This window comes from Pseudorca crassidens, chromosome 19 (assembly GCF_039906515.1).
Source record: "Pseudorca crassidens isolate mPseCra1 chromosome 19, mPseCra1.hap1, whole genome shotgun sequence".
Classification (NCBI taxonomy): domain Eukaryota; kingdom Metazoa; phylum Chordata; class Mammalia; order Artiodactyla; family Delphinidae; genus Pseudorca; species Pseudorca crassidens.
In genome coordinates, this window is record NC_090314.1 from 6,353,485 (window position 1) to 6,380,001 (window position 26,517).

Here is a 26,517-nt window from a genome sequence, read left to right on the forward strand (position 1 = left end):
AGTCTTTAATCTATTTGGAGTTTATTTTTGTGTTTTGGTGTTAGATAGTGTTCTAATTTCATTCTTTTACATGTATCTGTCCAGTTTTCCCAGCACCACTTATTGAAGAGGTTGTCTTTTCTCCATTGTACGTTCTTGCCTCCTTTGTTGTAAATTAGGTGCCCGTATGTGCATGGGTTTATCTCTGGGCATTTTATCCTGTACCATTGATCCATATTTCTGTTTTTGTGCCAGTACCATACTGTCTTGATTACTGTAGCTTTGTGATATAGTATGAAGTCAGGGAGCCTGATTCCTCCTCATGCCGGTCAGAATGGCCATTATCAAAAAAGTCTAGAAACAATAAATGCTGGAAAGGGTGTGGTGAAAAGGGAACCTTCCTGCACTGTTGGTGGGAATGTAAATTGATACAACCACTATGGAAAACAGTATGGAGGTTCCTTAAAAAACAAAAAATAGAACTACCATATGACCCAGCAATCCCACTATTGGGCATATAACCTGAGAAAACCATAATTCAAACAGACACATGTACCACAATATCCACTGCAGCTCTATTTACAATAGCCAAGACATGGAAGCAACCTAAGTGTCCATCGACAGATGAATGGATAAAGAAGATGTGGCACATATATACAATGGAATATTACTCAGCCATAAAAAGAACAAAATTGAATTATTTGTAGTGAGGTGGATGGACCTAGAGTCTGTCATACAGAATGAAGTAAGTCAGAAAGAGAAAAACAAATACCATATGCTAACGCATATATATGGAATCTTAAAAAAAAGGTACTGATGAACCTAGTTGCAGGGCAGGAATAAAGAGGTAGACATAGAGACTGGACTTGAGGACATGGGGTGGGAGGGGGAAGCTGGGGCAAAATGAGAGTAGCATCGATATACATACACTACCGAATGTAAAATAGTTGGCTGGTGGGAAGCAGCAGCATAGCACAGGGAGATCGGTTTGGTGCTTTGGGGTGACCTAGAGGGGTGGGATAAGGAAGATGGGAGGGAGGCTCACGAGGGAGGGGATATGGAGACGTGTGTATGCATATGGCTGATTTGCTTTGTTGTGCAACAGAAACTAACACAGTATTGTGAAGCAATTATACTCCAATAAAGATCTATTTTTAAAAAATGAACAAATGTATGGGTGAATATACAGGCATGCTTAACCCCAAATTGTTAGTAGGACTAAAACTGGCTACGAAAAGTGAGATAATGATAATATAGTCATACAATTTAAGACAATGCAACCATTTTAAATGCTATTTTAGAATCATGTTTAATGCCAGGGAAGTAGGCTTAAAGTATATTCCTTGAAGTATTATAAAACACCATATCTGGTAGAGTCTGGATAGACAAAAGATAGATGATACATAGATGGATAGGTAGATAATATATAGGTAAATAAATAAATAATTTTATAGAAAAAGAAGGCAGTATGATTCAAATGTGATATTGTAAAATTATTAATGACTGACATATTTTAACCTTTTTTCTCTCTCATACCACTGAAGAGGATTCTAGCCTTGCTACTCAATTTATTCTCAACAACCATCCTCTGAGGAAGGTTTTTCCACTACATTAGGAGCTGTTTTGGCCACAGGGAGGAAAGAAAGAAGGACCACAGGAGGTCAGGCTAAGACTTTTGAGAACCGGGATAATTTTGAGGAAAGAGGCAAAGAACTGCTACAGTATGTGAAGCAGGATTTTGGAACAATTGGGATTTCAAGGAAAACCGTAGTTGCCTATTTGATTCCTTTTGAAATAAATCAATGCAAGTCTAATGTGAGAAATGCAAGTATAATGTGTCAAAATTATAGTTTTGTAGTCACTCCATTTTTTAAAAAAATGAACTTCCAATATGAATTGTGAAATTACCGACGGCAGAGACAGCTCTTCACCCAAATCCACGCTCTGTCCTTCATAACCACACAGCTAGACTATATTTCCCAGCAGTCAGGTGTGGCCCTGTGGCTGAGTGCTGGGAAATGTCACATGGGAAGCAGTGATGTGTGTGTGCCTCCTCCCGACCTTGCTTATAAAAATCTCTTTTCTTTTTTCTTCCAGATGAACAGGAGGGCTACCCCCAAGGTGACCATGGAAACCACATGTTGAAGATGGTATCATCCTGGTCCCTGAATGACCACACAGAGCAGAGCATCCCTCTCAGAAAACACAAGCCCCCTCCTCTGACCTGGAACAACTCAACAATTCAGGACTCTTAGGTAGCAAGGATCAGATATCTGTTGTGTTGAGTCTTGGATGTATTTGGATGTATTTGTTACACCGGCTGGACTACCTTCAGTAACCCAACACCATTTGCAGATTTTCAAGATGATGACTGAGAAACTGTTCCACAGCCTTGGAGTCTCCTCATCCACTTCCCACCCTGAAGAAAGTTAAAGCGGGCTGTGGAATTCAGCCTAACTTCACCTGCATGTCTAGGAGACAAGAAGACGGTTGACCGACTGCTTCAGAGGCAGAAACAGAAATGTGTGGCCATATGGGGTGTCCCGGAGGCTGTTTACATGGCTGTGTGTGCAGAAGGACATCAGCAGAAGAAGTGTTCTGGATGCCAGGATCTGAGAAGCGGTCCCAGGAAACCACTTGGAGCAGGTATGTGTCCACCCAGGTTAAAGGAATTCAAGACAGAGCAACCCAGCAGGCACCACCAAAGAGTTCAGGAAAGTTCCCCACAAGAGACTGAGTCACTGTTACACATCAGCCAGGCAAGAAGCACATCAGAGGTCACATTACCACAAACTATAAATATTTATCAGAAGGTGAATATTTCATACCCTATTAAATGTTTTGCTGCATTTACAGAGAATAAGGTATTCATTTTTGCATGAAAAAGGATCTCCAAGCGCATAGCAGAATAATTTATAAAGAATCATGTTATATACAAATAATCATGAAGTACAACCAGCTAGCGAATATAACAAAAGAGAGACAGCCTCACAGATATGGAGAACAAACTAGTTACCAGTGGGGAGGGGGAGGGAGGGAGGTGTAATATAGGGAAAGGGGATTAAGAGGTACAAACGATTAGCATAAAATAAGCTACAAGGATGTATTGTACAACACGGGGAATATAGCCAATATTTTACAATAACTATAAATGGAACATAACCTTTAAAAATAAAAAAATAGATAATTAATCTTGAAGTAACACCATGTATTTCTACCTATAGCTTTTAAAAATTCTATTGAAGTATAGTTGATTTTCAATGTTGTGTTTAATTTCTGCTGTACAGAAAAGTGACTCAGTTATACATATATATATTCTTTTTCATATTCTTTTCCATTATGGTTTATCACAGGATATTGAATATAGTTCCCTGTGCTATATAGTAGGACCTTGTTGTTTACCCATCCTATATGTAATAGTTTGCATCTGCTAATCCCAAACTCCCACTCTACCTATACTTTTATGTGGATGTCAATGAATAGGAAAGGGTAAGGAAAGTTCCTCATCAAACTGATAACAGTGAGAGGAAATGGAAAGGAAGTTTTGAAATCTCTTTAGTCAAGGATTTCTTATAACAAGAAGGTAATTATGAATTATTGATGTGGTAAATAAGGAAATAAATAAGAGGGAAAATTGAAAAAGGATATTACATATCCTGTAATGTGAACATTTAATGAAGCACCCAGCTCAGTTCATGCAAGAGTAGAGGGAATTCTGCTTTCTACTCGTCATAGAAAGAGAAACTCTCGTGTCTAAGCCTGGATTAGGACACGGGAGAGAGAGGGTGACACGGTGGGAGAGAAAACTACATCACTCATTGAGTACCCTGTATCTTCAACTCCTCAATAAGTTGGTGGGATTGTCCCTAGAGTTTATGTTCCCACCATATGTATCTATTGGAAGGGGGGAAACAGGGAAGGTTCTAAGGGCTGGCCACATGGTCAAGGTGACTACAGACTTTGTGTTCCCTAGACATGCCTTCAAATGACCTCCACCATTTGCAAGAGTCCCAGCAGGAAACTCTGGGCTGGGCAAGGAGGATGCCACATCACACCCTGCAGGTGCCAGGGACATCAACCAAGATCACTCTCAGGAATGCTTATGGAATCTTGCCTGGATGCATTGCAAATATCACCCCCAGGAGAAAACTGCAGTCTTTCGAGAACACCAAACTTGCCCGAGTCTGCAGAAGACTTGCAGATAAATCAAACTAAAATCTAAAATCGAAAGCCACAACCAACCATTTTCCTTTCTTCACTCTGTATGACATAGAAATTTACCTTTTTGGGCATTTCACTTGTAGTTATCTATTCATCTCACTCTGTCTCTTATCAAAATATTTCATTGGAGTTTCCCATAGAGTAATTTATTTATTTATTTTAACATTTATTTATTTATTTATGGCTGCATTGGGTCTTTGTTGCTGTGCACGGGCTTTCTCTAGTTGCGGCGAGCAGGGGCTACTCTTCATTGCAGTGCGCGGGCTTCTCATTGCGGTGGCTTCTCTTGTTGTGGAGCACGGGCTCTAGAGCACAGGCTCAGTAGTTGTGGCGCATGGGCTTAGTTGCTCCGCGGCATGTGGTATCTTCCCGGTCCAGGGATCGAACCTGTGTCTCCTGCATTGGCAGGTGGATTCTTCACCACTACGCCACCAGGGAAGTCCCCCATAGAGTAATTTAAATAACCCTTATCTGAACATCATTGTAAAGTAAATTATGCAGCACACCCTGTATAACATTCCAGGTTAAAAACAGATCCATTTGCTAATAGCCCTCCTGTACTACCTAATCCAAAAGTGCCAAATTCATCCTTTCCCCTGCCTTTAAAAGCCTTCCTTCACTCCAGTCCACTTGCCAAGATTACTTCCAAACAAATAACCTTGAACCAAACACTTCTACCTTAAAACGCAATTTACCACTTCTGCAAAACCATGCCACAGTTGAATTCGTTAACTCTGTTATTTAATTTATTCTGGTATGTGTTTGGACTTAACTCGCTCACTTTCCTAAGCTCTTAGGTCCTAGCAGGAATGTATTTTTCAAAGTGGGATGAGAGGCTCATGGTAGCGAGTTGTTCCAAACACGTGACCTGCCTGAGAAACAGTTTGCTTTTTTTCTTATTTTAATTTTTTGCTCTTTCAGGGCCAAAATGGTGGTCTTTGGAGTCAAAGCGGGAAGGGAGGAGTCATGATCTCTTTAAGAAGTAAGCAAAGAAAGAGCCAGAAAGAAGGAGGAGGGAGAGAAGGGAAAAGAGGTGGAGGAAGGGGAGGGGAAGAAAAGGAGGAAGGTAGAGGGGAGGGATGGGGGGAAAGGAAGAAGAAGAAGAAAAGAAAACAGCTGAAATTAACCTACTCATTTTGCTCATTCTGGTTGGTGTTCAACCAAGAATCAAACAAAAGGTGTTGTCTCCTTGTCAATTAACATCAGACTAGATATTGTCTATTGCATCACTGAGTCTGTGGTTCCTGGTGCCACAGATATTACTCAGTCAAACTTGGTTTTCCTTTGTCTCTCTTTTCCCCCTCCCACCCCTTTGACTGAATGATTTTAGACAGTATAGTGGACATCATGTTCAATTCTCCAACATGTTTTCCACTCTTTCCACCGACATCCTGAAGTAACTTCAGGAGCTGAAGTAACTTCAGCTCCTGGAATGAGATGAGTACTGATGAATCAAAGCCAAACATGATAATCCCATCAGATAGTTTGAGGACCCTGCCCTGAAACCAACCACTGTGTGGCATTCTCCTAGCAACAGCTGTTGGTCCAGAGCCCACACATGACCATCGGCTGGAAGGGAGGAATTTTATTTCATGACTGAGGGATAGGCTCTTGTTTTCTTCTACCCCTAGATCCTACCATTGTGAGGGGAGCCAGCCCGAGGCAGAAGCCAGAATTATGGACAAGGAAGGAAAGGGACCCTCAGAACTTGTGCTCTTGATGACGATGTTGAACTTCGGGATTTACTAGCCCTAAATTCCATGCCCCATTGTGAGGCTTCCAGTCATGTGAGCTATAAGTGTATTATTTAGGCCAATTCGAGTGGCATTTTCTGTGACTACTGAAAGTCCCCTAACTACGCGAAGCCAAAACAAATGGTTATTGCTGATTATTCAGTGGAGGAAAAAACTGTCCATTGAACCAAAATGGTCTAGTGTCAGTTGCTTAAATAGTTTGACAGCACTGTAGACAAACTTGGGGATGTGTTCTGAGTATTTAGGAACTGAATCTAGAAAATGTCATTTTTTGCAAGGGTTAAATGAGTGTGTCTGCTTCTCTGACCACTGGCTGACTCTAGGTTCTGTGGCCTGCTGGGACCACCAGTGGGGGGCCCAGCCATTGAGCTGTAGGCTGGAGTCTGTCACTCACTGACCACGGTGCTTTGGTTGTGTATCTGGGATTTCCTTACATTTGCCAACAATGAAAAATGGAGATTAGACCCTGTGCGAGCCTTCCGATGACATGAGCAAGGATGCCTTCATGTGGAAGGAGACGGCTCACTCACTGCTCATCAGTTCTACCACAAGCACCGCCTCCCTAGGGTTAGCTTCTCCTCTTAGAGGGTGAGTGTGAAAGCACAGCAGGGGTTCATGCTCTCCTCTAGGCATTTGCATCCTGCTAAGTCAGCAGCAACTTAGAGTTTAAATGTGTTTTACTAGGAGAGATTTACAGGTAAACAGCCAAGCTACAGGGCTTAACCTACCCTCCCTATGGCTTTTCACTCCCACCCTGCTTAACTCCAGCTAGTCCGCCTGGATCCCCATCCTTCAGCTGAATGCGGAGCACAAGCCGGTACCACTTGCCAATGCTTTCCTCAGAGGCCACTTACAGTTTATAGCTCTGACCCTGCCAAACCCCAAAGGGAGGAGCAGACCATCCTCCTTGGCACCCTCCCTCAGCCAGCTTTCACATGTTCCCTCTTCATCCCCGAACCTTCATCCACGTGACCTCATACTCAATTTGACTCAGCAAATAGGTCTTGAGCACCAGCCAGCCTGGCACTGAGCTCGATGCTGGGATATTTGAGAGAAACATATGTCTCTTCCTTCACGGAGGTTATATGTCAGTTACAAGGACACACACACAAAGGTTTAAGTGTGACGAATGTATGTGTATAAGCTGCCAGGCATCTTATGAAGTTTGATACAAGGTAAGAAAAAGTGGAAAGAAGTTGCAGGGAAGGAATAGTAAGGAAAAGCTTCCCAGGAGAGAAAACGTCTGAGCTAAGTCTTGGGAAAAAGAAGAGTTCACAAGCGTAAGAAAGAAAGGGCGTTCCAGGCAGAAGGACCTGGATGAGTAGGGGTAAGGAGTAGGGAGCAGAGATTCTGTGATACAAGAACGAAGAGGCCAGGTCATGATTCTAAGCCTTGGGCACGACTCTAAGCAGTTTTGAAGTTATTTTAAGGGAACTGTTATGATTTAATCAAAATATTAGTCAAGGTTACACTAGCTGATGAACCAAATAATCACTGAATTTTCAGTGGATTAACACAACAAAACTGTCTTTCTTATTTCTGGTCCAGGTCAATGAGGGTGTTCCTGGTTGGGTGACTTTCCTCCCAGAGCGATTCTGGACCTGAGACTCCAGACACCTTGTTCACAAGGAGCTCCTCGGGTTGCTGTAGATGAGAAGCATGCTATCTGGGAAGATTTCCCAGCATTTACCCACTTCAGCCCAGAAAGACACACACACATCACTTCTCTCATGCTCCATTGTCAAGAACTTATCATAGGGCTCAATTTAAACGCAGTCCTGGAATATGTAGCCCCTGGCTCTGTGGGCAGCTCAGTACCGTGATCCCAGTACTGTGAGAAGGAAACACTGATCTTTGATGGTCAGTTCTCTGACAGGAGCAGGGAAGTACCATGACTAGGTTAGCATTTTCTTTTCTTTTTTTTTTTCTTTTTATAGGTAAGAAGTGGATTTATTTAGAGAGAAACACACTCCACAGAGTGTTGGCCATCTCAGAAGGTGAGAAAGGCACCAGGGAATGGGGTTGTCAGTTTTTATAAGTGTAGGTAATTTCATAGGCTAATAAGCCCATTCTGGTTGCAGGTTGGAGGATGAACTGAAGACAAGGAAGAGGAGAGAGAGGGAGACCAGTGAAGAGGTTGTAGCTCCCATCCAGGTGACAAACGATGGGGGTCACCTACTACAACCACAGCTCTGTAGTGGTCAGGATGAAAGAGAGGAAAGGGGGTCAAGAAACGTAGGCAATGCATTGCCAGGACTTGGTACCCAAACTCAGAGTCATATTCAGAATGAGGAGCACAGAAAAGGGTGGGTTGACTTTCAAACTTGGGATATGATCAATGGGCTGGCAGAGGCACCAAATGAGGGAGTTTAGGAGGAAGAACAATTTTGGAAGTGGTGAGGAGAAAAGAGGGAGTCTTAAATCTTTTTTTTTTCATGATGAGCTTGAAGTTATCTGGTAGAAATATTACAGGCATTGTGTAAACCTACACCCAAAACTCAGAGAAGAAGCATGAGTTGGGAACATAGGTGCAGAATTATAGGTATGAAATATATAGAACCTTTTTAGAGTTGAACTTGGGGTGTAGCTTACCATTTGATGCCCTGGACCCCTCATTCTTTCTCTGGCCCCTATGCTTGTCATTCCAGTCAACCAATCTCTGACTCATTATTAAATTACCTTTCCCCAAACTCACAGTTTTTAAATTTACTGCATGATTGGACTTTACATGATGTTTTTTTCTTAATTATAAAAATACCACATGTTAATTATAGAAAATTGGGGGGCTTCCAGTCAAGATACAATACTGAGCGAGCTGGACATTCTCCTCCTTCATCCCATCATTCAAAACATGTGCATTTGCTTTAAAAAAAAAAAGGGGGGGGTTAATTAGAAATACATATTTACATTTAAAAATAGGAAAATTTCAGAGTCCAGAATCAGAGCGAGCACACTCAGCTACTTAGCTCCCCGAGGGACCCAGATTGGATCTATGCCTTAGGGGAAGGAGTTTTACTTTCCTGTGGAGCAAAGGTTAGAAATTCCTCAATCCTAGAAGGAAACCTATAAATCTCTACCCACTGGCCCAGGGTCTGGACCTGGAAATGAGCCATACCCCCCAGCGTGGGTGGAAATAGTTACCTGTGAGAAGTTGGACCCCTGAGCTATGCCATGTTTAGGCTGGGATCTGAACTCCTGTTATGCACTGTAAAGCATCTTAAATGTTGCCCTAGTGACCTCCCCAAGGCTGAGACAGAGACAACTTTGCAACACTTCCTAAAGTCCCCTAACTGAGAACGTCTTGGTACTATAGTTCACAGGCCAGATTTCTGCTGAAAATGAGCTCATGATCAAAAACTACAAAACACACAAGGAAACACTCAATCCTAAAAGAGAGATAGCACAGGAGAAGCCAAACCGTACAATCCAGGAACTAGAAACAATCTAAACAGAAACAATATGTTAAAACTGATGAAAGAAATAGAGATAAAGCAGTGAATGTTCTATGCAATAATAAGAAATGACTATTTGAGAAATAGTTGTAATGAACAAAGTAGGAATCCTGCAAATAAAAGATAACCAATATTATTTAAAGCTCGGTAGAATTTTACCTAATAGAATATAATGTACATGGAGGAAGAGTTTGTGTGGGTTTTTTTTGTTTACTGTTTCAGCCTTAGCATTTAGAATAGTATCTCATACACATAGGCAATCCATAAATATTTGTACATAAATGAGTAAATAAAGGAATGAGTGGGCTGAAGAGTAGAAATGACAGAGGGGAATTAGTGAATTGAAAGATAGAACTAAAAAAAAAAAAATCACACAGAAAACATACAAAGAGAGAAGACACTAAAAAAAGAAAGAAAAAGAGTTAGGAGAACTGGACAAGAGAAAGCAATAATCCAGTGTACATTTACTCCAGAAGGACAAATGAGAGATAATGAGACAGAGGCAATATTCAGAGAGATGCTCTCCAGTAAGTTTCATGTATTTAAAATGTATAAAGGACTCCTAAAAAATTAATAGAAGATAAGGAAGCAAAGAGAAAAAAATAGGCAAAGACTACTAAGAGGCAACTCACTGAAAAAGACCCAAAGGATTAATTAACATATAGAAAGATGCTCAGGACCATTAGTAATCAAGAAAACGCAGTTGTAAACAGTAATTAGATATTATATTTTACTCATCAGATTGGGAATAATTATATCACATGATAACATCGAGTGTGGGAAAATGGCAACTTTTATACATTGCAGGTAGGAGTATAATTTGGAACAATTAATTCTGACATTAACTAGTCTGACTACAGATGTGCACCCTGCAACACGCAGAAAAATTGCTTGTAGTTTCTACCCTAGACAAATTCTCACTACGTGTCCAAGGAAACACAACAAAATTGGTTGCCACCTTAATTGTAATAATGAAAAGTGCAAACAGGTCAACTGCCCTTTGATGAAGAAATCTACAATTAAATGCTGGTTTATTTATACCATGATTTTATTATACAGCAAGTAAAATAAATGAACTAGGCCTGTGTGTGCCAGCAGGGAAAATTTCAAAGACACGTGAGTGAAAAAATGCAACTAGGTTAGACATATTATGACACAAAACGATACTATCTATTGTTTAAGGAAACAGGCATATGCGGTAAATGTATGAAAACATGCCTGAGAATGACACACATCCACTTCAAGATAGTGGTTATCCTTCGGGAGGAACTGGGAAGTGAGATTTTCACTCTATTTTTACAGACTTTTAAAATATATGAAGCAAAAATGGCCAAATGTGAACTCTTGAACTCAGTTATATTATTGTTTGTGATTTGGAGTCTTTAATATATTTCATAATACAAAATAACTTTTAAAAGGATGAGAGCAAAATAAAAAGACATTTTCAGGTCTACAAATATTGAGAATTTACAATTTAAAGACATTTGTTGACATACTATAAGTGGATTTATGTCCTCTAGTTAAAAAAAAAAAGGAAGGAAGAAAGGAGCAAAATATGAAGTAATGGGGAACAAAAAACATTACAAATCATGTTAGAAAAGTTAAATAACCATGGACAGTAAAATATATATATATATATGGATTATTACTGTTAATTATTTGTTGTAAGACAAAGTAGAAGTAAAGTACTAGATGAAAATTATATGAAAGATGGGAGGATAAAAGTTGGAAACAAAGCGTGTTTATTTCTCAGTGTGCTGGGGGGGTGGGGAGTGGTCTCTACAATACCAAGTTTAGACTTTGTTAGCCAAACATAAAGTTCAGTATAAGTGTTAGAAATGTTAGGGTGAAAACTAAAGGCATACAAATGTCATGTCTGATTTCCAGATGAGAAGAAAGAAAACCAGGGAATCATAAAAGACTTTATTAATTCAATAGAAGGCAGAGAGTATCAAAAACAAACCTAAGAAAAAGCATGTTAATAAAAATATAAGTCATCAAAATAAATGTGAGTAGATTTAATTCACACATTAGTCAGAGATTCTCAGATCTGATAAAGGAAAAAATGGTATTATGCTATTTATGAGACAGCTCCACTACTATATATAAAACAAATAATCAACAAGGACCTACTGTATAGCACAGGGAACTCTACTCAATACTCTGTAATAACCTATATGGGAAAAGAATCTGAAAAAGAATAGATACATGTATATGTATAACTAAATCAATTTGCTGTACACCTGAAACTAACACAACACTGTAAATCAACTATACTGCAATATAAAATAAAAATTTAAAAAGAGATATCTCACCCGTATTAAAAAACTATACCTGAAGTTCTCAAATAAAAGAATGAAAGAATATACCACACAAAGAGAAATTTAAAAAAGCAAACAACAGGGGCTTCCCTGGTGGCGCAGTGGTTGAGAGTCCGCCTGCCAATGCAGGGGACACAGGTTCGTGCCCCAGTCCGGGCAGATCCCACGTGCCACAGAGCTGCTGGGCCCGTGAGCCGCGGCCGCTGAGCCTGCACATCCGGAGCCTGTGCTCCGCAATGGGAGAGGCCACAACAGTGAGAGGCCCGCATGCCGCAAAAAACAAACAAACAAACAAAAAAAGCAAACAGCAACAGCAAAACTCCACCATCCACAACAACAATAAAACAGACAGAAAGATGCCAAAGAAAAGGAAGTTGTTACAGCAGTAGCAACATCTAACAAACTAGAAAGCAAACTGAACACTAAGAATTATAGAAAGGAAAATGTAAGTCATGTATAATGCCAAATACTGGTTATAATCACTAATATGATTTGATATATTTTTCCAAAATTGGAATTCTATTAAATATGTTTCTATTATTTTCCTTAGTCATGTATTGTTATATTAGCATTTCATCATTCCTGGAAATTCTTCAATATCATAATGTCTATTTTCCATCTCGTGGACGGTCTATAATTTATTCATTATTTTTTATTGTCAGACATTAAGGACCTTTCTAATTTTTTTGCTGGTATAAATAACACTGCAATGAACACTCTCTTGCCTACATCTGTAAATTGTTTCCTGCATGGTTTTACACTTGTGTGTATCAGACAGAGTATAAGGGGCTAAATATGAGGGAGGAAAATTATTTATTCTTTGCCATCTTCAGGTTAACAAGTGTGATGAATGGCATGAGAGAGTTTGACGTGTTTAAAAACGGGGACAAATTGATTTAACAAATGTTCCCCTTAATTGATGGTGAGACCCAGGAGGAACAAGAGACATCACCTTGGTTCTTTCTTCCAACAACCGGGTGCGTGGTTGCTTTGGTCCAGCTGTCAGTCAAGATCTCTGTGGATACAGAGATGGAAGGACAGAAACCCTGTCTTCCTGGAGCCTGTGCCCTTCTCAAAAGACAACACGTAAGCATGTGACAATTGTTGTAAGTTTGTTGTAAACCAAACTGACAAATCAATAAATTAATACAATATGGAATTCTAAATATCAGAAGTATATCTAGCATTCTTAACATACATTTACATTCTCTAGAAGCTTCCTTTCCATTTAAATGTCTCTGGGATTAGTACAGTTTCTCAAATGGCGATCTAGCCCTAATCTCTGACTTCCTAAGTCTAATTCATCTGTACAGAGCATAAGGGGTCAAGGGCACCATGGCTCAAAGTTTCAGTATTTTGCTAATGAGTTAGTTCCAGGACATGCGAACACCAAAGCAGGACTTGAAAAGAATACAGACATTTTTTCACCCCAGTGAATTTTTACAGCAATCCCATTGCCTGAGAACAAGGCAGACAACAGAAGCAGGGAGCAGTGCCAACCAACAATGGCTTCACCATAAAACACCCCCCAAAACGTGGTCCCCATGCTCATACACCAGCCAGACAGCAATGGGCAGCTCCCGCCACGTGTCGGAGGAGACACTGACACACAAGTAGAACTGAATTAACTAACCGAATCCCACCACTCGGGCTATTTTTGACGCATCAAGCAGTGATTAAAATTGGCAAGGAGATGTCGGAGGATCTCGAGGGAATAGTAATATTCCAATAATGTCCATGATCAACCAACTAGGATTTATGAGTGTTGGTATTGTCAGCTTAAAAAAACAAACAAACAAACAACACGTGTAGGACAACACTGGGCTGTCAGGTTTGTCGGGTAAAGTTGGGGAATTTTGGAAAATCAGTGTAGCTGCGTAATATGATGCATATTGAGGCTGAATCCATTCACTTGCCAGGCAAGGGGAGCGACATCCCTTGGGGCAAATTCAGTAAATCTCCTTGAATGTGTGGGGAGGGGGTGGGGAGGGATGATATAGGTAAGGTGGATTGTTGTTTTAATTTTTATTTTATATTGGAGTGTAGCTGATTTACAATGTTGTGTTCGTTTCAGGTGTACAGCAAAGTGATTCAGTTATACATGTAATCTATTCCTTTTCAGATGTTAAGAGGATTCTGAAACGTCCTCTTTGGTGCCAGACGGAACTGAAAAGTCTCCCTTGGGACTGATGACTCTTACAGGGCAACGTCGCCAGGGTATCCAGGTCACAGGTGCGGCTCTCACAATACGCAGGGTGAATCATGTAAGGCTCGGGCTGTCTTAGGGCCACGCTGCCCTGGATTCCTTATGCTCTGTGCAGGGACAGAGCAGAGATGTCCTTTATCTCTAGGAGGCAATAGGGAGCTGCTGAAGATTTTTGAGAAGGAGAGTAAATGACCAAGATAGTACTTTAGAAATATGACTCACCCGATATTCCATTATGTACCTTTCATTTGTCATAGAGACATGCCCAGTATGACGCTAATGTCAAAGTCAGGAATGACTTGGGTTTGCTTTACCCAATTTCCATCCCTTGGTCATATTTTTGAGCACAAGTTATTTATAGATCTGGGACCACATTTGAAAATGGGTCCTATTCCCTATACACAGTATTCTAGAATTTCAGTTTGGAAACTAGAGGCATCTAGTCCACCCTTAGCATCCGTCCGTTCCTGTCCCTGCCAGGGGAATGGGGAGCGTGTGAGCTGGCCTGTCTTGTAGGGGACCCTCTGGGCTTGGGCAGGGTCAGGTCCATGCCTGGGAGAAATGGGGCATCCGAGCCAGGAGGGCTGAGGCACGTCGGAGGCTAGGGCCTGGGGTTTATGAAGCCCCTGAGGGCTCCATGTCCACATAAAAGTCCTGGCAGGGCTGAGACATGACTTCCGTACATACCTCTCTTTGGACCAGACCGAACACTTCTTCAAAGAAACCTTTGCCTCTCCAACCATCTGGCGCATCAATTCATAAACCTGGATCCACAGTGCATATCAATTACATTTTATTAAAAAGCCTCTTTCTTCCACAGTCAGAAACTGAAGGAGATTCGAGGTCTACGCAGTGTTTGCAGCATCGAAATGACCACAGTGACTGCTTTCTCCCTTCACCTCATGCTTGCCTCAAACCCCAGCCTCAGGGAGTTTCGGTCCTTACCGGGGTCTCTCCCCCACCAGATATACACCCCGAAGTTGCCTGCTGTGGGTCCATTCAGCCTCCTCAGGGGACATCTGCGCCCTGAAGAGCCTTGCTTTCTTTAAAAAGACCCACGTCCCCTTCCTGGTTGCAAATCTAAATCAGACCAGAGAGTGGATTTATAAACGCATCTCGGGCGAGCTGAACGAGGCTTTGCATCAGAGATAAACGTGGCAGAGTGGTTTTCCACCTCGCTTTTTCCCACCTGCTTTGCAGAGCTTGCAGCCAGCTCTGCTCTGAGGGATGTGCAAAAGTTCTTGGCGGGCCGGGTCTGGAGGGCGTGCGGGCCTGAGAGGGCACCAGGAGAGCAGGCCTTGTTGCCCCGTTGCCCTGTCGCCTCCCCAGTGCCAATAGGAAATCACTATCATATTTTGCCAACTTTCTGGAGGTACAATTTACATACAGTAGAATATACCCATGTTAAGTATACCCTGGGGTGAGTTTTGACAAATGTATGCCCGTGTTACCAGCCCCATAATCCAGGCAGAGAACATTTCCAGGGCCTGGGTCGTTCCTCATGCCCTTTGCTGTCCCCTCACCTCAGCTCCAGCTCCGTGCAAGCACCGTATCTGCCTTTTCTAGAAATTCATGCAAAGCCATCCTTCAGTATGTACTCCTTAATGTCTAACTTCTTTAGCTTATTATATTCATTATTTTGTTATTATTATACTATTATGTTATTAATATATTATTATATTCATCTGTGTTCTTGCTTGTAACAGTACATGCTTCCTTTTTTAATCCTAAGTAGTTTTTCATGGCATGGAGGTACCAGAACTTTTGCCTGGTGATGTCCATTTGGGTTGTTTCCAGTCTAGAGCTGGTATTGAATACAGCTGCTCTGAACATTCGTGTGAAGTCATAGTGTGCACATTTTCATGTTTCTTGGGTAAACATGTAAGTGGAATTACTGGGTCATATGCTAAGGGCGTGTTTGATTTTATAAAAATTGATGCCTCTTCTCCAAGGTGGCTGTACCCACACCAGCCCTGGAGGAGCATTCCAGTTGCTCCTTGTGCTCATCAACACTTGCTATTATCAGTACAAAATAGATAACTAGGGCTTCCCTGGTGGCGCAGTGGTTAAGAATCCGCCTGCCAATGCAGGGGACACGGGTTCATGCCCCGGTCCGGGAAGATCCCACGTGCCGCGGAGCAACTAAGCCCATGCACCACAACTACTGAGCCTGCGCTCTAGAGCCCACGAGCCACAGCTACTGAGCCCGCGTGCCACAACTACTGAAGCCCGCCCGCCTAGAGCCCGTGCTCCACAACAAGAGAAGCCACCGCAATGAGAAGCCCGCACATCGCAACGAAGAGTAGCCCCCTCTCACCGCAACCAGAGAAAGTCCACACACAGCAACAAAGACCCAACGCACCCAAAAATAAAAAATTAAATTAAAAAAATTAAAAAATTAAATAAAATAGATAACTAACAAGAACCTGCTATATAAAAATATAAATAAAATAAAATTCAAACCCAAACTTTTGGTATTATCTGTCTTTTCTTCCTTTTAGCTGATGTCTTTGTGGTTTTAAAGTTGTGTTTCCCTGTTGCCTAACGATGTTGAGCATTTTTTATATGTTCTCACTGATCATTCAGATAAATGATCATTCTGGTTATTTTAGACAAGTCACTCTTAAAAAGCCTTGGATATAATGGGACGATTCTGAATTGAGGACCAGAGGATGAGGGTGTAAGTCGTAGCCCTATAAGTGGCTGTGTGACTTGGAGAAGTGATTCACAGACTCTAGGAATCAGTGTCTTACTGTTACAATAAGGGAAAATGACTAGATTATCTTTAAAGTTCTTTTTCTGCTCCATAGACCAAGACTAGAATCTCCATTTCTTTATTATAAGACAGACACCTCCCTGGGGCTCAAAGAAACACATGGTCACAGAACGTGAAAACAAAAATGGACACTGGAGCTCTCACCCAGCTCCCGCACAAACTCAGACAGCAGGAGTTAACCAACATTGCACAAATATTTAATGGCATAAATGTGACTCAGCCCAGGTCATCTGGCTCTAGTAAATACTAATAGAAGAGTTTGAGAAATAGGCATATATTCTGCCTCTGACTTCAGAGGAAATCCCCAGGGAGTAAGAGCTGGGCGATGTGATTTTTGTTAGGTTTTTTTTTTTTTTTTTTTACCCGAATAAGGACATTTTCATTTGCAGCCCTGGCATTCATGTGAGCAATAGAGGAAAGTTAATATGAAGGATTTGGAGGGGTTCTGAGCCCAGGCGTCTGTCCGGGAAAGCTTCTGCACCCTGGTTTTGCAGGTACATCCCCATTAAGACACAAACCCAGTGTCCTCGGCCCAGGCAGCCTGTTTACAGAGCTGTGACTGCTATAAACATTGCCACGCAAATTACATTTGCACTCCAGCCTGTAGCGTGAGTTCTGTAAACTGCCAAGTACTTAGGGGCCAGGGTAATTACGGCGCGCCGTTCCCATGGGTGTTAATGTTTATAGAAGGCTAGTTAACCTCGCACAGGATCTGGGATCACAAGGCTGTGTGTGCCATTCAGCTGCGGAATTAAAGAATGCTAGTCCCTGCCGTCATGCGCTGGGCGGACAATCGCAGCTTGTTCTCAGGCCGGACAAAGCCCCTGGACCTGGCTTGCGTGGCTTTGAGTCCCTTGATTCTTGACCAAGGCCCGTGGCGTCCCTTTCCCTGAACAGCCCAGATTTAATGGACTATAATGATTGGTCTTACACCGTAACTCTGTTCTGTTACTTGAGCAAAGCATGTAGTTACGCATTCGTTTGTAACTTTTCAAGACCCGCTAGGAAAGAAGGGGCCATTGTAAACCTTTGAAACAGAACCCAGACATGCTGAGAGCCTTGGAGATTGTTGCCAGTAACACGAAACTCCTTTTCGTCGCGCTCTCGAGGGGCGACAAAGAGGGGCAAGACATGGTACCTTTGTTCCCAAAGTTTACAATCTATAGTTTTTGGATAGACATGGCAGGCATACACGGAACATTCTATAAAATACAAGGGCCTATGCGCTAAATCTCAGTTGGAGGGTGTAGAGGCTAGTTCGTGAAAGGTTCAGAAGTGGGCGAGACCGCTGTGGCCTGGTTGAGTGGAAGAAAACATCTGGAAGGAGATGGGATTGGAAACAGCCATTGATCGATGCTGAGTTTTGGGTAGACGGTGGATCAAGACGTGGACATGTGTAGTGTCCAGGTTAGAAGGAATAGAGCGGTCTGGCTGAAACAGAGCAGGGCATTGAAGACAGGATGGAACGCATGGGTCATGCCCAGATGGTGAAGGTCCTTGAAAGCCAATAGATGCAGTGCAGAAGAGAAACGCACAGGTAACCATATGTCGTCTGCTGGGCAGTACCCTCCAATGTTTTCCCAACTCACTTCCAGTAAAAAAACAAAGTCCTGGGCTTCCCTGGTGGTGCAGTGGTTGAGAGTCCGCCTGCCGATGCAGGGGACGCGGGTTCGTGCCCTGGTCCGGGAAGATCCCACATGCCGCGGAGCGGCTGGGCCCGTGAGCCATGGCCGCTGAGCCTGCATGTCCGGAGCCTGTGCTCCGCAACGGGAGAGGCCACAACAGTGAGAGGCCCGCGTACCGCAAAAAAAAAAACAAAAAAAAACAAAGTCCTAACAATGTCCCTACCTTCTCTGCCCCCAACTCCCTATTACTTCCCTGATCTCAGCACCTACTGCTTTCTCCTTTGCTTTGTCTGCTCCACCTACACTAGCGTTCTTGTCCCTACAACACTGGAAGCGACTTTCCACCAGGACAATTTTGCATTGTCTGTTCCCTTCACCAGAAATGCCCTTCCTGCTGATATCCACATGGCTGTCTATCTCTCCATGTCTTTCACATGTGTCCTCTGTCAGTCAGCCTTCCCTGATAAAAACTTAAAATTGCATCAGCCCCTTGCCTTGGGCTCTTCCTGTCCTCTTTCTCAGGTTCATTATTTCCCGACGCATTTCATTATCTAACCTTATATATGTATGTGTGTGTATATATATATACATACTTTGTTTATTGTTGTTCCTGAATGCGAGTTCGTGTGCCCGACACACAGCGAGGCTGAACAAACAGAAACGTTGGTGTTTGGAGTGGAAAAAGGTTTATTTCAGGGCCATGAAGGAGAACTGGGGTAGGTAGTGCCCAAACACCCTGAAGTCCTCAAAGGGTTTCAGCAAAGCACTTTCAAAGGCCAGGTGAGGGAGGGGCGAGGTTACTTGTTGCAAACCTCTTGGTGTCGGAATCCTTTGCTCTTGCAAGTGCCCATATAGGTCAGGTGGTGATGTTCCTGTAAACCTCCAACGAGACAAATGTCATTCTCTGTTCTGCAACTTTTTATCTCTATATGAATGGACTCTTAATGGTCAGAGCCCTGGGAACAGCCTAGCCTGTATATTCCAGGCTATAGGCAACATGCTTTTACAAAAGGTGCAGAGCCAGCATGACTAAGCACAGGAAAAGGAACAGAGCTAATATGGAGTCAGATTGTTCTTCCCTATTATCAATACATTGTCTCTCTTCCCCCATGAGGATATAAACTCACGAGGGCACAGGATTTTGTCTATTTTGTTCCCCATCGATGCCTAGATACTCAGCATTTGTCTGATGGAGGAATGAATAAGTGGCTTCTACGCGCATGATACGATAGAGGAGCCGTTATAGGTGCACGAGGGTGCACACGTGCAGCAGAACACAGTGCATGGAGGAGGCTGGAGAAAGGTGTGTGATTTTGGTGCCAACCTTGTAAGACAGGTTGGGGCAGACATCAGTTAGGGATCCTGTGTTGCAAGCAACAGAAATTAACCTGACTTAGGCTGAAGGTGATTTATTGGAAAGGATCGAGAGCTCCCCAGATTGACAAGAGGCCAGAAGAGCAGCCTGGGACATAAAGGAAAAGACAGCAGCCCTGGAGACCAGGGACCAGAGACCACGATCTCTGCACATCGCAGGGACTCGGTGCCCAGGAGGCTGCAGTGGGACGGAACGCGACTGTTTTCAATTTCTTTGTTTCTCTACACGAGAATTAAATTCCAGCAAGGGAGCATCCAGTTGGCCTAGCCTGGGCCACGTGCCTGCCCTCGTCCCTCCTAGTAAAGATTTACTGTGTTTTGTGGTCCAGCATATACTGTCTCTTCCTGATACCACCAACAGTCTCTGTTTTTTCCTCTATACAGAGTTGATGGGATTGTGATCAAGAATTTCTCTCTCCTTTGCAAGGAGTTGAGCCTGCTTTTCTTTTCTCTCTTTCGACTCAGAAGGTATAACCTGAGGAATTGAACAGACAAAGCAGTTTCATTATGGTGATCTTTTAAGAGCTCAACATAATGAAAGTAACTTTGAAGCACGTAAGACATGACTGTTGATAAAACACTTCTATATATCTTGTCTCATGGGAACCACAGCACTTCTATAACGTAGGTAGGTAGGTGTTATTATCCTTATTCTGTAGATGCACAAACAGGTGCTTGGAAAGTTTAGGCAATTTATTCAAATGGACGGTTTGGATATTAAATTCTGTTATAATGATGGCCAGCGTTTATGAACACCTGCTACGTATTCAGCACTGTTATACACATGATACGGACGCATAGCGTTAATTCTCACAACAACCCTGGTAGGTAAGTACTAACATTCTAGTCGGTAGTTGGAGACTGAGGTAGGTCCATGTAACTTGCCCAAAGTGACATATTTACAAAGTGGGGGAGCCAGGCTTCTATACCCGAGTGTGTGCCCTGAACGCTATGCTAGAATGCCTCTCAAGTGTTATTAAATAAATGTCAATGGACAGAGGTGGCATCAACAATATTTGTGTTCAGCCAGAATTCCAGAAAAATACACGCTTCTGTGGCTCTCATTCAAAGATTCCCAAGATGCACAGTACCTGTTCCTAGCGGCCATTCAGTAAAGATAAGTTGAATAAATGAATGAAGGAAGGTCTTTGCAGCACAGACACTTTGCAGCAAGAAGCTTTGTCTTCCGAGTAACACTGCTGGTGCCAGGACGTGGGAAGGAGGTTTCATTATAATGATCGCTGGTACATTTGACTTTTGATGTGATGCCCGTGCTCTGGGCACAAAAGAGACAGTTCCTTCCCATCACTTTCCTGCATGATGCTAATTCCAGAGGCACAAGATGCTTAAGAAAGAAACTAAAGATATCTCTGCCCTCTGATATCCTGCATCTGGTCTCGCTCCAGTGTCTCTAGTTTTGTCAAGTATGAAAAAGTCTTCTGATCTGGAAAATAATCCAGGAGCACATTCTTCATCTGAGCCCAATGGATACACCGGCATGCCGACTTTGGAAACTCAAATTGATGAGTTTCCCCATCTGTGAGTGCCCTTGGCTTAGAAAGAGTGAAGTGAGGAACAAACTCATTTTTTTAAGCAGTCACATTTTTATTCTTTTTAGTATGTTAAATTGGCCATGAGACCGCAGATGGTGCATTGAATTACAAGAGGGCTGAATTAAATAAAAATCTACGAGAGTAGAGTTCCTGGTGCTATACTGTAGGTCCCTATTAGTTATCTATTTTACACACAGTAGTGTGTATACGAACTCTGCTCAATATTCTGTAATAATCTATATGGGGAAAGAATCTGAAAAAGAATGGATATACGTAGATGTATAACTGATTCACTTTGCTGTACACCGGAAACGACAACAACATTGTAAATCAACTATACTCCAATAAAAATTTAAGAAAAAGTCTGGGAGACACACAAGGGGAGAAATGAAGTTATTGACAAGGAATGCTCACTGGTATCTTCATCAGGCTCCACGCTGGGCTTTGGGGACAAGGACATGAGGTGAGGGGACCCTTCCCTCTTGGACTTGCTGCCGTTGCTTCTGTTTCCAAAGGTTCAAGTTGGTCCATGTATAAACAATACCTTTGGGGGAATATGTGCCAGTGAAGTGAACTTGATTCAGAACGACCTGATCTGGAAGTCAGAAAATGAATCAGGGAGCTACAGTGAGGGTACACCCATGAGAGGGGGAGGGTGTGGCAGAGTGGGACCCACAGACATGAGAACTGAAGGCAAAGTGACAGGTGCTAGACAAAGGCCAGGGGTTCTCCATCACCCCAAATCCTGTCATGGATATTTAATATCATGTAGTCCTGTGAAAACGCTACCCGAAGAACCAGACACATACAGGCACACACCTGACTGGTGCATAGTCGGTGATCAATTAAACGTTCGGATTATTAAATTCCTTTAAACGCTGCAAATGCACTGAATCGCCCACGAATGGACTCTATTAGCAGTTGTATCTTTAAAAAGTTATTATGCCTCAAAGAAGGGTTATAATTCAAACAGGTGTAATAGCTGATAACTGGATCAATCAAAGAGGGAAGCTGAAATGTAGGACGTCACCAGCCCTAACCTGTCCTAATCCTGAAAAAACTCAGAGAATGGGTGTTTCAGCAGCTGCTTGAAAGAGAGGGTCAAGTCAGTTAGCCAAATTCAGATGGTGTGCCAAACATCACTTTAAAAAAATGCAAATTCACATGTTCAGTGTGGCTGACAGCTAAGATCAACTCTCCTTTACTCACACGTGGATATAAATCAGCTTAAGCAGGTATTTTCCTCATGCTAAAGGAACGAACGGTATGAAGAAGTGAGGAAAATAAAGAAAACAATTTTGGAGGGATGGGCCACGCCCTAGGAGAGGTGAGAAAATGCTAACTCTAATTCCAGATTTCCATGAATGTTTAGTTTTACCTTCCAGGAGTAAAATCGTTGACCATAAATCCAAGTCACGAAATTTTCATCCGCAGATGGAGAGCTAAGTCTGAGAGGTACTCTGCATTACCAAGCTGGTACAGAAACCAATCATCAAGAACACAGGATTTGTACAGAGAACAAATGCTGGAGAGGGTGTGGAGAAAAGGGAACACTCTTGCACTGCTGGTGGGAATGTGAATTGGTACAGCCACTATGGAGAACAGTATGGAGGTTCCTTAAGAAACTAAAAATAGAACTACCGTACGACCCAGCAATCCCACTCCTGGGCATATACCCAGAGAAAACCATAATTCAAAAAGACACATGCACCCCAATGTTCACTGCAGCACTATTTACAATAGCCAGGTCATGGAATCAACTTAAATGCCCATCCACAGATGAATGGGTAAGGAAGATGCGGTACATGTATACAATGGAATATTACTCAGCCATAAAAAGGAACGAAATTGGGTCATTGTAGAGATGTGGATGGACCTAGAGGCTGTCATACAGAGTGAAGTAAGTCAGAAAGAGAAAAACAAATACCGTATATTAATGCATATGTGAGGAATCTAGAAAAATGGTACAGATGAACTGGTTTGCAAGACAGAAATGGAGACACAGATGTAGAGAACAAACATATGGACACCAAGGGGGAAGGGGGGGTGGGATGAACTGGGCGATTGGGATTGACATATATACACTAATATGTATAAAATAGATAAGTAATACAAAATAACTTTAAAAAAAGAACACAGGATTTAGCTCATAACGTTCAAGGACCATTTTACTCCAGGTAGGGCACTGAGTTTATTCTTGGAAAAACACATGCGTTTAACTTGAAGAAAGAACCCCTCCAATAAGGGTCCCAGATTTTATGAGTAAACCATTCCATTCGCCAGTCCTACGGTTTCACACCTCCTATGACTCTCTCAACATCAACAAAAACTCCAAGGATTTGATGGGAAAATATTGTTAAGGTCTCATGTCGTTTCAGGAATTTCCCAATATGCGCTAAGTTAACTCTGGAGCCAGACGAGGCTGGGTGGTAGGAGACCGCTCCATTGGACACAGATGGCAGACCTAATGTTCCCAACAGCTGCTGCACACACATGAAATCAGACTGGGATTAACACTTACCTTCAGCGTGGCCACACCCGGATGCGATGTCTCCTCTGTAATGTACACCAAGCTTAGCTTATGTCTCTGAAACCACATGACCTCACGGGCCTTGGGAACATTTGATCCAGGAAATCTGAAGCTGGGCAGAAATCATAAAGCATCAGGTACACGTTAAGCAGGAATTTATCTGCTTTTTGTCTGAAGTGGCCTCACATCCATCCAGCTTTTGTCTGACACAGAGTGAAATATTTATAGGCGAGCTGCTTTCTAAGGCAGAGTTACAGACTAATTCGGGTTCAGTGTGAAATGTCTCTGCCCGTCGGCCACCTGCTGAATCCTCAGTTCCAAGTGCAACCAGACCTAAGCCCGTTTGTATCACCATGAGTTTTAGCACTGACACCAGGATGGTGAGCACAGTAGAATTTACAACGAGACCTAGCTGCTGTGACAATTAACCGGTCATCGGCAAACAGATTAAAACTTACCAAGTTCATGATCAGTTAAGACCACCCAAAGACCCCTTTGTCTTGGAAAGAGGGATACTTCCTTTAGGGAGGTTGTAATCTTACAACTTCTGAAATCCTCTCTGACATTATTTTCAGAACTGTGGCTTGATCATTCAAATAGACTTACAGCTGTATCCTTGGAGGGTAGGTTTGATTTTTAGAAAGAGTCAAGAGTCATTCAGAACTAAACCTGATGATTTGGGAAGGGGATCAAGTTGGGTGATATCAATATACGTCAAAATGTGTGACTTTTAATTCGTAAGGTGGACTTTATTGTGTGGCCTACACATACGGCCTTAAGGCGATTTCGAAAACTCTCTTTTTAATAATGCTTATGTTGTAGCAATTTGAAAGTTTAAATTCTGGAATGTTGGCTTAAAAATAATGCTTCATTACCTACTATGACAGTCTGTATGTGACCCTAATATGAGCAAACACATAGAGGGATATCAGAAACCCTTCCCTTTAGGGTTAATCACAAAGATCTAAGCAACTCAGAATTCCTGATGCCTACAACTCTGATACTCTTCACTTTTCAAGATTATTAGCAAAGGTCCCACATTTTCCTTACTTTTCTGTCCTTTAAAAGATCTACTCACCAGCTTTAAATTTCCCTCTGTTATTCCCTTTCATTATCCCAACATTTATGGTTCACGTTTTGCAACAAAGGTCAAAAGACCCGTAACTGAAACCCAACTGAGAATTATTTCTCTCTCATTCCTTTCCAGTTTGAGCATCCAAAGCTTATAGAGTGACTCCAGAGTTTTGGAGACCTCAGACCCTTCTGTCCTTCTGTCCTTCACATACAGCTTCCATCTTGTCCTCCAGGATGGTAGCTCCCACAGCAGTCAACTCATCCACGTGCCAGGAACAGATAAAGAAAGAAGAGACATTGTTACTTTTCTTTCAAGGACACAGCTTGGAAGTTATATACACTACTCTATCACTCCTGTTTAAATTCTCCTGGCCAGAATGAAACCAAAAGGAAGGCTGGGACATCGAGTTTAACCCCCAACCATGTGTCCAGCCAACACTTGTGATTTCATAATTTAAGTGAGAAAGAAAGAACAAATATTGGGGAAAACACGCGGTCTCGGACACACGACATCTTTGGCGATGTTTTATTTAATGTGATCGATGGTTTTAGCTATGCCTTGAGGACTTAGGAGACAGGAGATGAGGATAAGAAAGCAGCCATATCTTAAAAAAAAAAAAAAAGGTCATGAAGAACCTAGGGGCAGGACAGGAATAAAGAAGCAGACCTACTAGAGAATGGACTTGAGTACAAGGGAGGGGGAAGGGTAAGCTGTGACAAAGTGAGAGAGTGGCATGGACATATATACACTACCAAATGTAAAATAGCTAGCTAGTGGGAAGCAGCCGCATAGTACAGGGAGATCAGCTCAGTGCTTTGTGACCACCTAGAGGGATGGGACAGGGAGGGTGGGAGGGAGACGCAAGAGGGAGGGGATATGGGGATATATGTATATGTATAGCTGATTCACTTTGTTATAAAGCAGAAACTAACACACCATTGTAAAGCAATTATACTCCAATAAAGATGTTAAAAAAAAAAAAAGAAAGAAAAGACTTGTCATGATTTGACCAGAACAGAGCATGCGGGGCCTCTGGCTGAGGTGAGGTGAGAGAGGGACCAGACGGTCAGAATGGATCTGTGAAACGGCTACTTTCCTCAGGAAATCCCACAACTCGTTAGACTGAACTTCACGCTGTCTGTCAGGATGGGCACAGTCTACTGGTGTTTAGATGCTGAAGGAAAAACAATCCCAGAAAACTAGAGGACACAGCGACATCAGACTTAAGCTTGTCCCCCTGTTACACCAGAATACTCGCAGTTCTGAAACACCAAGCTTTCATTCATCGGAGCAGAAGCCCATTCTGACATGTTTGTTTTTTAACAAATGGTAACAGACCAGGAAGGGATCATGGTTAGGGAGAGACTAAAATTTAAGAGCATGTGGGATCACTAGGAAATACATTGGAAGGAATCATTAAACTCCCTGTAGGACTTACTTTGGCAAGTGCTTTGGAGCTGGCCCTCTAATTACACCACAAAGTGAAAAGAGCATTTAATAAACGTAAGATCAAGAAACTCCACAGCATCTGGCCCCATCACCACGTCTGTGGATTGATGTCTCGACTCAGGAAATACCACTTGGCTGTAAGGCAAGATTTTTCTCCTCTGGCCTCCATACTTTAAGGCTTATGAGAATGTCCTCCACATTG